General features: G+C 43.5%; 1 non-coding gene across 1 annotated transcript; it reads right to left on the reverse strand.

The window, feature by feature from the left end:
* Positions 1–10,850: 10,850 nt before the first annotated feature.
* Positions 10,851–10,925, reverse strand: Trnap-agg (transfer RNA proline (anticodon AGG)). Its single transcript has one exon. It is a non-coding gene; the product is annotated as a tRNA-Pro (tRNA).
* Between the last annotated feature and the right edge of the window lie 633 nt (positions 10,926–11,558).

Here is an 11,558-nt window from a genome sequence, read left to right on the forward strand (position 1 = left end):
TGCCTGGAGATCAAATTCCAGTTTTCAGATTCAGTGCAACGAAACTACATTGACAGTTTTCTCCCATTGGAATACATCCAACATGATGCCTCTATGAACTCTCCACAAAGTATCAAAAGTTACCCTATCAGAAAAAAAATATTATATCTCACCAAAATACACACACATACACACAAAAAATTTATACACAAACAAATCACAGATACTTCAACAATTACACACGAAAGTTGGCAATAACATTCGATCTTTGGCAGTAACATCTTACTGTCGGCAACGCAACCCAAAACATTGCATCAAAACAAGTGTTCAGTTCTTAGTGCTGTGAAGTGTGGTAAAGAAAACCGCAAATTGGCATTTATGAGAAGAGGAACAACACCAAAAATGCAACAGGAGGGCCGGCCAGAGTGGCCGAGCGGTTCTGGGCGCTACAGTTTGGAACCGCGCGACCGCTACGGTCGCAGGTTCGAATCCTGCTTTGGGCATGGATGTGTGTGATGTCCTTAGGTTAGTTAGGTTTAAGTAGTTCTAAGTTCTAGGGGACTGATGACCTCAGAAGTTAAGTCCCATAGTGCTCAGAGCCATTAGAACCATTTTGCAACAGGAGCGTAATATGTAGAAAATCATCCACGCAACCTGTAAGTACAGCTCAAAGTATTACTATGTAACAGCAAACACCAACCACCAGAACTGTTTATAGCCTATAGGTACATTGACCAAAACGTAATCTAAATAGCGAAACTATGTACCTATTCCAGGCCAGTGAAGATGCCTTGCAGAATGTAAAGGTGAAACCGTATGGCACAAAAATGGTGTCTCATTCAGTTGTAGTCAGACGGTCCACAAAGTAAAAATTATCAATATACCGTAATATTACATGCAACTCAGGAAAACAGGATTACAAAAGTTGAAGATGTTCGCCTATCAGAACATTTAAGTATAGCATAGGGCAACGAAACTCAATTAACTCTTTCCCCACTAATACATATTCAACATCATGTCTTCGTCGACTGTCCCATGAATCATTAAATGTTCTCCGATCAACACATCAAAATATACAGCCCGAGCAGGATAAGTTGCAATGTTTGGCGGAAAATTGACAAAGACATTATGTTACATATATTTTATTGAAGGAAAACTGCTAATGCAGTTCCTCTTTTCTCTAAACACGTAACTCGACAAGAAGAAAAATATCGTGTGGGTGAAAGGAATAATACAAAATGTCTGACAGCGACTACCTCACGTCTAGGAAAACAGACACTGCTAAAACGAAACTAAAAATGGTTCAAATGGCTCTGAGCACTATGGGACTTAACATCTGAGGTCATCAGTTCCCTAGAACTTAGAACTACTTAAACTTAACTTACCTAAGGACATCACCCACATCCATGCCCGAGGGAGGATTCGAACCTGCGACGTAGCGGTCGCGCAGTTCCAGACTGAAGCGCCTAGAACCGCTCGGCCACAACGAAAACGAAACAGTATAAAGTTAACTGCTCATACTTAATTTGATCATTTCACCTTGCTAGGATTGAAAGCTGTTGTTGACGTTTCTATCTACGTGTTTTCGAATTAAATTCAAGTTTTAAACTCTGCCTTGTCCAAAACAATATATGTCGTTTTTCTATTAATGCAAACATGTTATCTGTATATCTGTAAATCAATTTCAGTGGATGTTAGTTTCTATTTTAGTCCTAAAGTGAACAGATTACAGTTTACAGGCGTGAAATAGAAGAACAGCCACGAACTTTGAATAGTGCTTTAACAAAAATAAATGGAGACCCAGTGAGGATGTCAAATAGGTATCTAAACGTGTTTCATTAAACAGAAAAATAAATACATTGTGTTTTGCAAAAGCGGAAACCCAGATTTGTATCATTTCACTCATATAGTGCCATGCAACTCGCAGACGTATTATGAAGCCGCCAGTACTTACATTTCGTGCTTCGGGACCATCGTCACCTATTTTAAGGCAGCTACTAGCTATCTTGTGGGGCACGTAATGCTATGGTTATGTAAAGAAGTTACTTTCTTCCAAACAACGAAAGTTTTGATTTTCAGGACAGTAAATAAGCATCTCAAGTGCAGTGACTAATGCTGAAATCTTAGTTCAGTTCGCTGGGTGCGCTGTAGTTCTGCCCCAGTTTACATCTCGATTCTGCGGAAGACCTGTATTAGACTGCGTGACTAGCAGGAACCTAGAGCAAGTGTTCATCTAAGAAGAAAAAATGAGATTGATATCTAATGCCCCTTCGATAATGAAGGCATTAGATACGGGGCAGGAAAGCAGCAGAGACCTTTCTGCACAATCATCCCGGCATTTGCCTTGATCGATGTAACCATCGGAAACCTGGTTTGTCGGATGGGATCTGAACCCCTGTCCTCCTGAATGCGAGCCCCGTGAGAAGCCACTGCGACAGTTCACTCAGTTGTTGGGCGAAGCAATGAATTTTTCGGAGCGTGTTGACAGGAAGTGAACTGTATTGTTTCGATGAAAACTCAAGTGTGTTACGTGACTGACTTCTTCACTGCCCGTTTCCAGGTTCCTGCGTTTGGTTGTGAACCAATCACCTCCATCGTTGTCAGTATCTCCGCCACTCTTATGCTTCTTTAAATAATCTGATTTTCTTTCCTTCTCCTCTGTAGACTCCCTCACTGCACATTTCTTTCTCTCTCTTCCTCGTGGTCTCTTTCTAGTTAACCTTCCAGAATTTTTTTTTCTCGCGCTCTCTCCTCTTTCATCCTCACGACTTGTCCATACCACTTCAACTTTGTTTCCTCTATCTTCTCCTGAAGTTCCATGATCCCCGTCCTTTTCCGGATGTTCGCATTTCTCGTTCTACGCTTTCTTGTAGTGCTTTCAATAGTTTTTAAAAATGTCATCTCTGTTACCTGCATTCCTCTCTCTTTCCTTTTCGTTGTAATCCGTGTGCTAGCTGCATATGCTAGGATGCTTTCATAATAAGTCGAATGGGACATTTTTGCTTTCCGTTGGGAAGCCTCTGTTCCACAGAAAACGACCCGGACTTTGATAGTCGCTATTTGCTTGTTGCATTCTTCCCCAAATCTCTTCGGCTAGCTTGCCCTCATTACCTACCATATTACTAAGTACTTGAAATTTTTCATTATTGGTACATCTAATATTTTTCTGTACAATTTTATCTTTCCCTTGCTTCCTTCCTTTCTCTTACCATCACTATTGTTTTTCCCTTTTCTGTGCTTATCCTCATCCAAAATTGTATATCTCTTTCTTCTATACATCTACTTGCATTTGCATTTAGCCTTCACCCGTACCACAATGTCGTCTGCAAACAACATGGTTTATGTTGCATCTCTTCCTAATTTCTGTTTAATATTCTTATGAATTTTGCCCATGACTATGATGGATAATATGAAAGACACATTTCTCTGTTGCAGACCAGTTTCTACTTCAGCTCCTACACTGGTCTTCACTCTACTAACACAACACTGCGAACACAACAGACGAACACTATTTTTGTGTGAGCGACTCTTCAGCTTAATAAGCCCCAATCCAAGACTTAAGTTTTCTGATATTCCTAAGACGTTGCTAGCAACTTGTCTGTAGGTTTTCTCGTACGCTGTTCACGTTGTACTTTTCCCGGTCCAGAGGTCGGTTAAAGAGGCTATCTGAACTGTTGCTTGATACCTTCAAGGCCCATGTCAGTGCTGTTGTAGCCGTGAGAAGGTAACCTTGTCTCATGGCTTTACTGAGGCTGGCTATCGTTATCACAAGTATTTCACAAGGCAAGGAGAGCAGGGAGTGGGTCCGGGTACGCCGATTAAATTTTACTTCACTGTTGGTGATGTAATTAGGTCACGACGTGCATCAGGTAGACAGCACGAGACGTTTCTTTCGCGACTTCGTGACATTATGAGAAAAAAAATGTTACGAAGGTAAAATGTTATCCTCGTTCTTCAGCACTAAGAGTTCCATAAAGAAACTTTTAGATCCTTTTTATTTCTTTTTCGTCCATATCGAAACAAAAGATAACGAGTGAAGCAAACATTTACGCATTTACGTGAAACTCCTGTCTTTTTATTAATAGACGGTAAATGATCTAGGCATAATATTGGAGAAGCATCTGCCTTGGTGTATGAGGAAGTTACGTTGCATAATCTTAATGAGACTGACATTGCAATGATATTTACATTCATCGCTTTATTATTACTATTATTATTATTTTGTACCGTTCAAGTACTATGCAGACTGAGCAGTTACCTCTTTGAGGACGCCTTTTTTAGATCTACGAGGGAGCGTAATAAAATAAATGCATAAATAAATACGTAGAGATATTCATTATAAATTTGCTCTTTTCGTGATTGATACTTCATCTGGAGAATGCAGTGTGGGCTTTCTGAGTCCAGTTTGATGTAAATTTTAATTTCTTACACATGACTGCATTAGTCGTGTGCTGTGCGTTTCTTACACAGTATGTCATGTCCCTCGCCGTCTTTCTGCTCCAGAAAACGCCTCCGTTAAACACTGTTTGGTTGACAACCACGCGTGTTGTTGACAACGAGTTTCTCGGTGACCTAGGATGGTTCAAATGGTTCTGAGCACTATGGGACTTAACTTCTGAGGTTATCAGTACCCTAGAACTTAGAACTACTTAAACCTAACTAACCTAAGGACATCACACACATCTATGCCCGAGGCAGGATTCGAACCTGCGACCGTAGCGGTCGCGCGGTTCCAGTCAGTAACGCCTAGAACCGCTCGGTCACACCGGCCGGTTGACCTAGGATGATCAGGAGACGTACTAACTACAAATAAACCCATGCTAACCCTGTTTTCTCATATAGTATAACCCAAACAGTACAAACTGTCCCAAGCTTCAAATACGTGATCGTCAGGTTAACAGTTACGATAACAGAGGACTGTTTCACATTGTTTTTGCGCACAAACGATGTATCCAAAGATGTTACATAGTAAACTGAAGCCAGCACGTGCATTAACACGCAGTATACTCTCTTAAGATTCACCAAAACTTCGCATTACAGCCCTAATTGTATAGTCTCGGGACATTAAATATTATCTAAAGCTGTAATTTATAATTCATTAGTAAAAAAATGTGTTACTGATGAAGTGCTATATGAGAAACGCTCAGCAAATCATGAAAGAAAACTCGCTGGTGACTAACAGCTTTTGCCGAAACATCTTGGAGTGGGGGAGAGTGTTTCCGTCAAGGCGGAGCCACAAAATGCCGTATGTAAATAAACATGTTTCTCACTATTGGCGACATATTCGTCGGGAAAATATTCGGGAACTGTATCAATATTTAAAACAATTTTGTCATTCATTTCGCCATCCCAGTAACACATTTATTCTATGGTATGGCTCGTTTCGATAAAAGTTGATCATCTTCAGATATATGTAGAATACTGATGAGTATTTCCTATGTGGGAATGACTGTTTGCTTGCAGAACTAAATATATGTGCAGTTTATCAACTTCGATCGAAACTAGTCATGGTGTAAGACAAATGTATAACTGAGTTGGCGAAACAAAAGATAACTGTTTTTCTTTTAATTTTTTTTAATACAGGGCGTAACGTGTACAAGTGTATATAGATTTCTGTGTGGTACCTTACTATCTACCCACATTAGTGTGCTGGTTGTTTTTTCTCCGTGATCATAAGTTTTGCCACAAACACGCTACAGACTTTACGTACGATCTGAGGCTTTCTGCACGGTCGTACTGCACCACTATTTTACGCCCACACTTCATTACCCAACCCGCTCCCCAGGGCAAAATCAGAATTAATGGCTTGCTCTTGCCTAGAGTTGTAAAAATACAGTGTGCTGTGGTAGACTATCGTAAGTAAGCTTAGTCTGCAGCAATTTTCCTTGCAGTTTTGGTCAGTTAAGATAGTAATCGCGTTACCTGTGCTCTAGGTGCGTCGCGTACCTATTGGGCAATACCCCATTTTGATCATTTTCTTTAATTATGCGACGAGTGTCTCAGTCGATTCCCGTAAAATGTGACAGCGGTGAGCCGTCTATAAACTCATTAAGATTATACTGTATAAAGCGCCGTGTAACTTAGGGAACATTTTAGTTGGACATACAATAAGTGATCAAAACTGTCCGGACACCCCCGAAACATACGTTTTTCGTATTAGCTGCATTGTGCTGCCACCTACTGCCAGGTATTCCTTATCAGCAACCTCAGTAGTCATAGTCATCGTGAGAGAGCAGAATGGGGCGCTCCGCGGAACTCACGGACTTCAAACGTGGTCAGGGGATTGGGTGTCACTTGTGTCATACGTCTGTACGCAAGATTTCCGCACTCCTAAACATCCCTACGTCCACTGTTTCCGATGTGATAGTGAAGCTGAAACGTGAATGGACAGGTACAGCCCAAATCGTACAGGCCGATCTCGTCTGTTGACTTACAGAGACCGCCGACAGCTGAAGAGGGTCGTAATGTGTAATAGGCAGACATCTATCCAGACCATCACACAGGAATTCCAAACTGCATCAGGAGCCACTGCAAGTACTACGACAGTTAGGGGGGAGGTGAGAAAACTTGGATTTCATGGTCGAGCGGCTGCTCATCAGCCACACATCACGCCGGTAAATGCCAAACGACGCCTCGTTTGTTGTAAGGAGCGTAAACATTGGACGATTGAACAGTGAAAATACGTTGTGTGGACTGACGAATCACGGTACACAATGTGGCAATACGATGACAGGGTGTGGGTATGGCGAATTCCGTGTGAACGTCATCTGGCAGTGTGTGTAGTGCCAACAGTAAAATTCGGTAGCGGTGGTGTTATGGTCTGGTCGTGTGTTTCACATAGGGAGCTTGTACCCCTTCTTGTTTTGCGTGGCATTACCACAGTACAGGACTACAACGATTTTTTAAGCACCTTCTTGCTTCCCACTGTTGAATAGCAATAACATACCTATAATGGACTGGCCTGAACAGGGCCCTGACTTGAATCCTATAGAACACCTTTGAGGTGTTTCGGAACGCCGAATTCATGCCAGGCGTCACCGACCGACATCGATGCCTCTTCTCACTGCAGCATTCGATGAAGAATATGCTGCCATACCCCAAGAAACCTTCCAGCACCTGATTGAACGTATGCGTGCGAGAATGGAAGCTGTCATGAAGGCTAAGGATGCGCCAACACCATATTAAGTTCCAGCATTACCGATGGAGGGCGCCACGAACTTGTAAGTAACATTCATCTAGGTGTTCGGATACTTTTAATCACACAGTGTAGTTGTCCTCCTGTCTGTTATTTAACAACAAACAGTATTGATATCAGAATTGTAACTGTCTGTGTTTAATTCAGGTTTTATTTGAAAATTGTTGATTTGTAATGTGAAACTTTGGGATGTTCTCGTAAAAAGTAAAAAAAAAAATAGATATATCATATATCATTGGAATAGGCAGTTTCCTCGAAAGAGGGTAAAATTAAAAAAAAAACTCAAAACATATCAAACATCGTTTCAATACAGAATTGTTAAGGTTTTCGTGGCCACTTGTTGACAAACTGTCTGTTAGCTTCTGTCTCGGGTACTTCGGCCTACGTTTGTTTAATGATGATTCAAAAAAATGGCTCAAATGGCTCCAAGCACTATGGGACTTAACATCTGAGGTCATCAGTCCCCTAGACTTAGAACTACTTAAACCTACCTCACCTAAGAACATCACACACATCCATGCCCGAAGCAGGATTCGAACCTGTGACCGTAGCAGGAGCGCGATTCCGGACTGAAGCGCCTAGAACCGCTTTGCCACAGCGGCCGGCTAATGATTTTTCATCAAACAAATGTCGGCCGAAGAACCCGAGTTAGAAGCCAATAGGCAGTTTATTGCTTCAATACTTCGTCGAGGTTATATAAAATACGTTTCTGTTCGTCACAAACAACTTTCGAACTTATCACTAATAACAAGAAACTCTTGTCCTTGAACAAGATGAAGAACGCTCCATTGAGTACGTATAGATGTTTATATTTGTGCGTGTAAACACTAATTGCTTTGGTTACGTAAAAGCGCAGAAGTTAAGCGATCAACTAATTTTTATTACTTATAAAATGCAGCTTATGTTTTGTAAGTACGTAAAATGAATTGTGGTCTAACACTGAACGATGTGCCAAATAAACAAACGAACAAAAATTTCTGTCACGCATTCATTTACGTTTCTTTTCCTACCAGTGCCATCAATACTACCGGTAACCTTACCATTTACTACGTCATTTACGTCTTGTGTTGAAACCACCTATACGTAGTTTTCGTAGAGCGCAACTCTATTCTTTCATATGAACCGGGTGATCAAAAAGTCAGTAACTTTGAAAACTTAATAAACCACAGCATAACGTAGATAGAGAGGTAAAAATTGACACACATGCTTGGAATGACATGGGGTTTTATTAGAACAAAGAAAAACAAAGTTCACAAAATGTACGACGGATGGCGCTGGACAGTAAAACGTCAGTGACTGCGCATGACAATCGTGTATAAAAGGAGATGTAATGAGAGAGAGAATCAGATGCGCCAGCAGTCGCAGCATGTTGACGTTACCTGAAAAGGCGCTTTTAGTGAAGCTGTATTATCAGAATGGGGAATGTGCTAGTTCAGCGTTACTATCCTATCGCCATAGGACGGGGATGCGAACGGGTAAAGGTCCGTTGACAAATGCACCTGTGGCGAGAATGATTTCGAAGTTCGAAGCCACGGGTTGTTTAGACGATAGACCCCGTAGTGGCCGACCGAGCACAAGGCGTAATGCTGCTGAGACTGTTCAGGAAGAAATGGAGACTGTAGCGGGTTCGTCTATGCACGGGGAAGTCAGCGCTCGTGCAGTCGCACGTCGCACCGACATTCCATACACTACTGTTTCGTTGGCGTACCCTCCGATGCTATCCGTACAAAATCCATCGGCATCATGAACTGTTACCTGGCGATTTAGTGAAGCGGGCCGTGTGGGCGTTTCAAAAGATGGCGGAAGATGACGATTACTTGAGTAACGTGTTGTGGACCGACGAAGCTCATTTCACGCTCCGAGGGTCTGTCAACGCCCAGACCTGCAGAATTTGGGCTACCGAAAATCCTAGAACTGTCGTGGAAACTCCACTGCACGACGAGAAAGTCAAGGTATGGGTTGCATTTACCACATCTACCGTTATCGGGTCTTTTTTTCTTCGAGGAAATGCGCGATTCTGGTTTTGTAACTGCTACCGTGAGGGGTACGCCGGTATGTTACAGAATCGCATCATCCCCAGCCTGGATGATAAACACCTGCTGGAACGTACGATGTTTATGCAGGATATTGTTAGACGCGTGAAAGATCTCTTGCGCTCGTCGTTTGGTGATGATCGTGTGCTCAGCCGCCACTTTCATCATGCTTGGCTTCCCAGGTCCCCAGACCTCAGTCCGTGTGATTATTGGCTTTGGGGTTAGCTGAAGTCGCAAGTGTATCGTGATCGACCGACATCTCTATGGATGCTGAAAGACAACATCCGACGCCAATACCTCACCATAACTCCGGACATGCTTTACAGTGCTGTTCACAACATTATTGGTTCAAATGGCTCTGAGCACTATGGGACTTAACTTCTACGGTCATCAGTCCCCTAGAACTTAGAACTACTTAAACCTAACTAATCTAAGGACATCACACACATCCATGCCCGAGGCAGGATTCGAACCTGCGACCGCAGCGGTCGCGCCGTTCCAGACTGTAGCGCCTTTAACCGCTTGGCCACCCCGGCCGGCTCACAACATTATTCCTCGACTACAGCTATTGTTGAGGAATGATGGTGGACATATTGAGCATTTCCTGTAAAGAACTTAATCTTTGCTTTGTCTTATTTTGTTATGCTAATTATTGCTATTCTGATCAGATGAAGCACCATCTGTTGGACATTTTTTGAACTTTTTTATTTTTTTTGGCTGTAATAAAACCCCATGTCATTCCAAGCATGTGTGTCAATTTGTACCTCCCTATCCACATTATTCCGTGATTTATTCAGTTTCCAAATTTATACTGACTTTCTGATCACCCGGTACTTCAAGGTACTAATGGTTCAAATGGTTCAAATGGCTCTGAGCACTATAGGACTTAACATCTGTGGTCATCAGTCCCTTAGAACTTAGAACTACTTAAACCTAACTAACCTAAGGACATCACACACATCCATGCCCGAGGCAGGATTCGAACCTGCGACCGTAGCGGTCACGCGGTTCCCGACTGAAGCGCCTAGAACCGCACGGCCACACAGGCCGGCAAGGTACTAATCAACCTAAAAACATACGAATTGTAATGGCTGTGATTATTAGTCAGCAAATGATGTAAATAGTGATGCACTGTTGTTCAATACGCCGCACTCAGTGACCAGTAGAAATACCTGCACTTATATCGGTTACACTCTGTATATTTACGTTGCGCCGTACGTAGGGACAGCCGTGAGACTGAGAGGACATGTCGGGCTGGTGGCGTCCCCAGTACCTGCGCGTGTGTTGCTGCCCTGTGCTGTACCCGGCGTGCTATTGCGCCAGCCGGGTGTGGGTGTGTGGGCGTGTGAGCCCGCGAGGCAGTGACCGGCCGCGACTGTTTGTCGAGGGCGCCTCCTCCGCGGTCGAAGGCTCCGTTATCTGCCGGTCTGGTTGCCCGCCGCTCTTCCTGTCTGCAGGGCCGCAGACGCGTCCAGCGGGGCCTGTTCACCAGGTTGGAGGTACCAGTAGAGTTGTGAGGTGACAAAAGTGATGGGACGTCTCCTAATATCGTGTAGGACTTCCCTTTGCACGGCGCAGTGCAGCAATTCGACTAGGCATGGACTCAACAAGTCTTTGGAAACTTCCTGACAGATTAAAACTGTGTGCCGGACCGAGACTCGAACTCGGGACCTTTGCCTTCCTCGGGCAAGTGCTCTACCAACTGAGCTACCCAAGCACGACTCACGCCCCGTCCTCTCGTCTCCTACCTTCCAAACTTTACAGATGCACTCCTGCGAACCTTGCAAACGCAGGCAAAGGTCCTGAGTTCGAGTCTCGGTCCAGCACACAGTTTTAAACTGCCAGGAAGTTTCATATCAGCGCACACTCCGCTGCAGAGTGAAAATCTCATTCAAGTCTTTGGAAGTCCGCTGCAGAAACACTGAGCCATGCTGCCTCTATAGTCGTCCATAATAGCGGAAGTGTTGCTGCTGCAGGATTTTGTACAAGATCTGATCTCTCCATTACGTGCCACAAATGTAAGGTGGGATTGATGTTTAGTGATCTGGCTGGCCAAATCATTTGCCCGAACTGTCCAGAATGTTCTTCAAACCAATCGCGGACAATTGTGACTCAGTAATATGGCGCATTGTCAGCCATAAGAAATCCATTGTTGTTTGGGATCATGAAGTCCATGAATAGATGGAAATGGTCTCCAGGTAGTCGAGCATAACCATTTGCAGTCAATGGTCGCTGCAGTTGGACCAGAAGACCCTGTCCAGTCAGCCAGCCAGAGTGGCCGTGCGGTTCTAGGCGCTACAGTCTGGAGCCGAGCTACCGCTACGGTCGCAGGTCCGAATCCTGCCTCGGGC

The sequence above is a fragment of the Schistocerca serialis genome, chromosome 5 (assembly GCF_023864345.2).
Source record: "Schistocerca serialis cubense isolate TAMUIC-IGC-003099 chromosome 5, iqSchSeri2.2, whole genome shotgun sequence".
Classification (NCBI taxonomy): Eukaryota; Metazoa; Arthropoda; class Insecta; order Orthoptera; family Acrididae; genus Schistocerca; species Schistocerca serialis.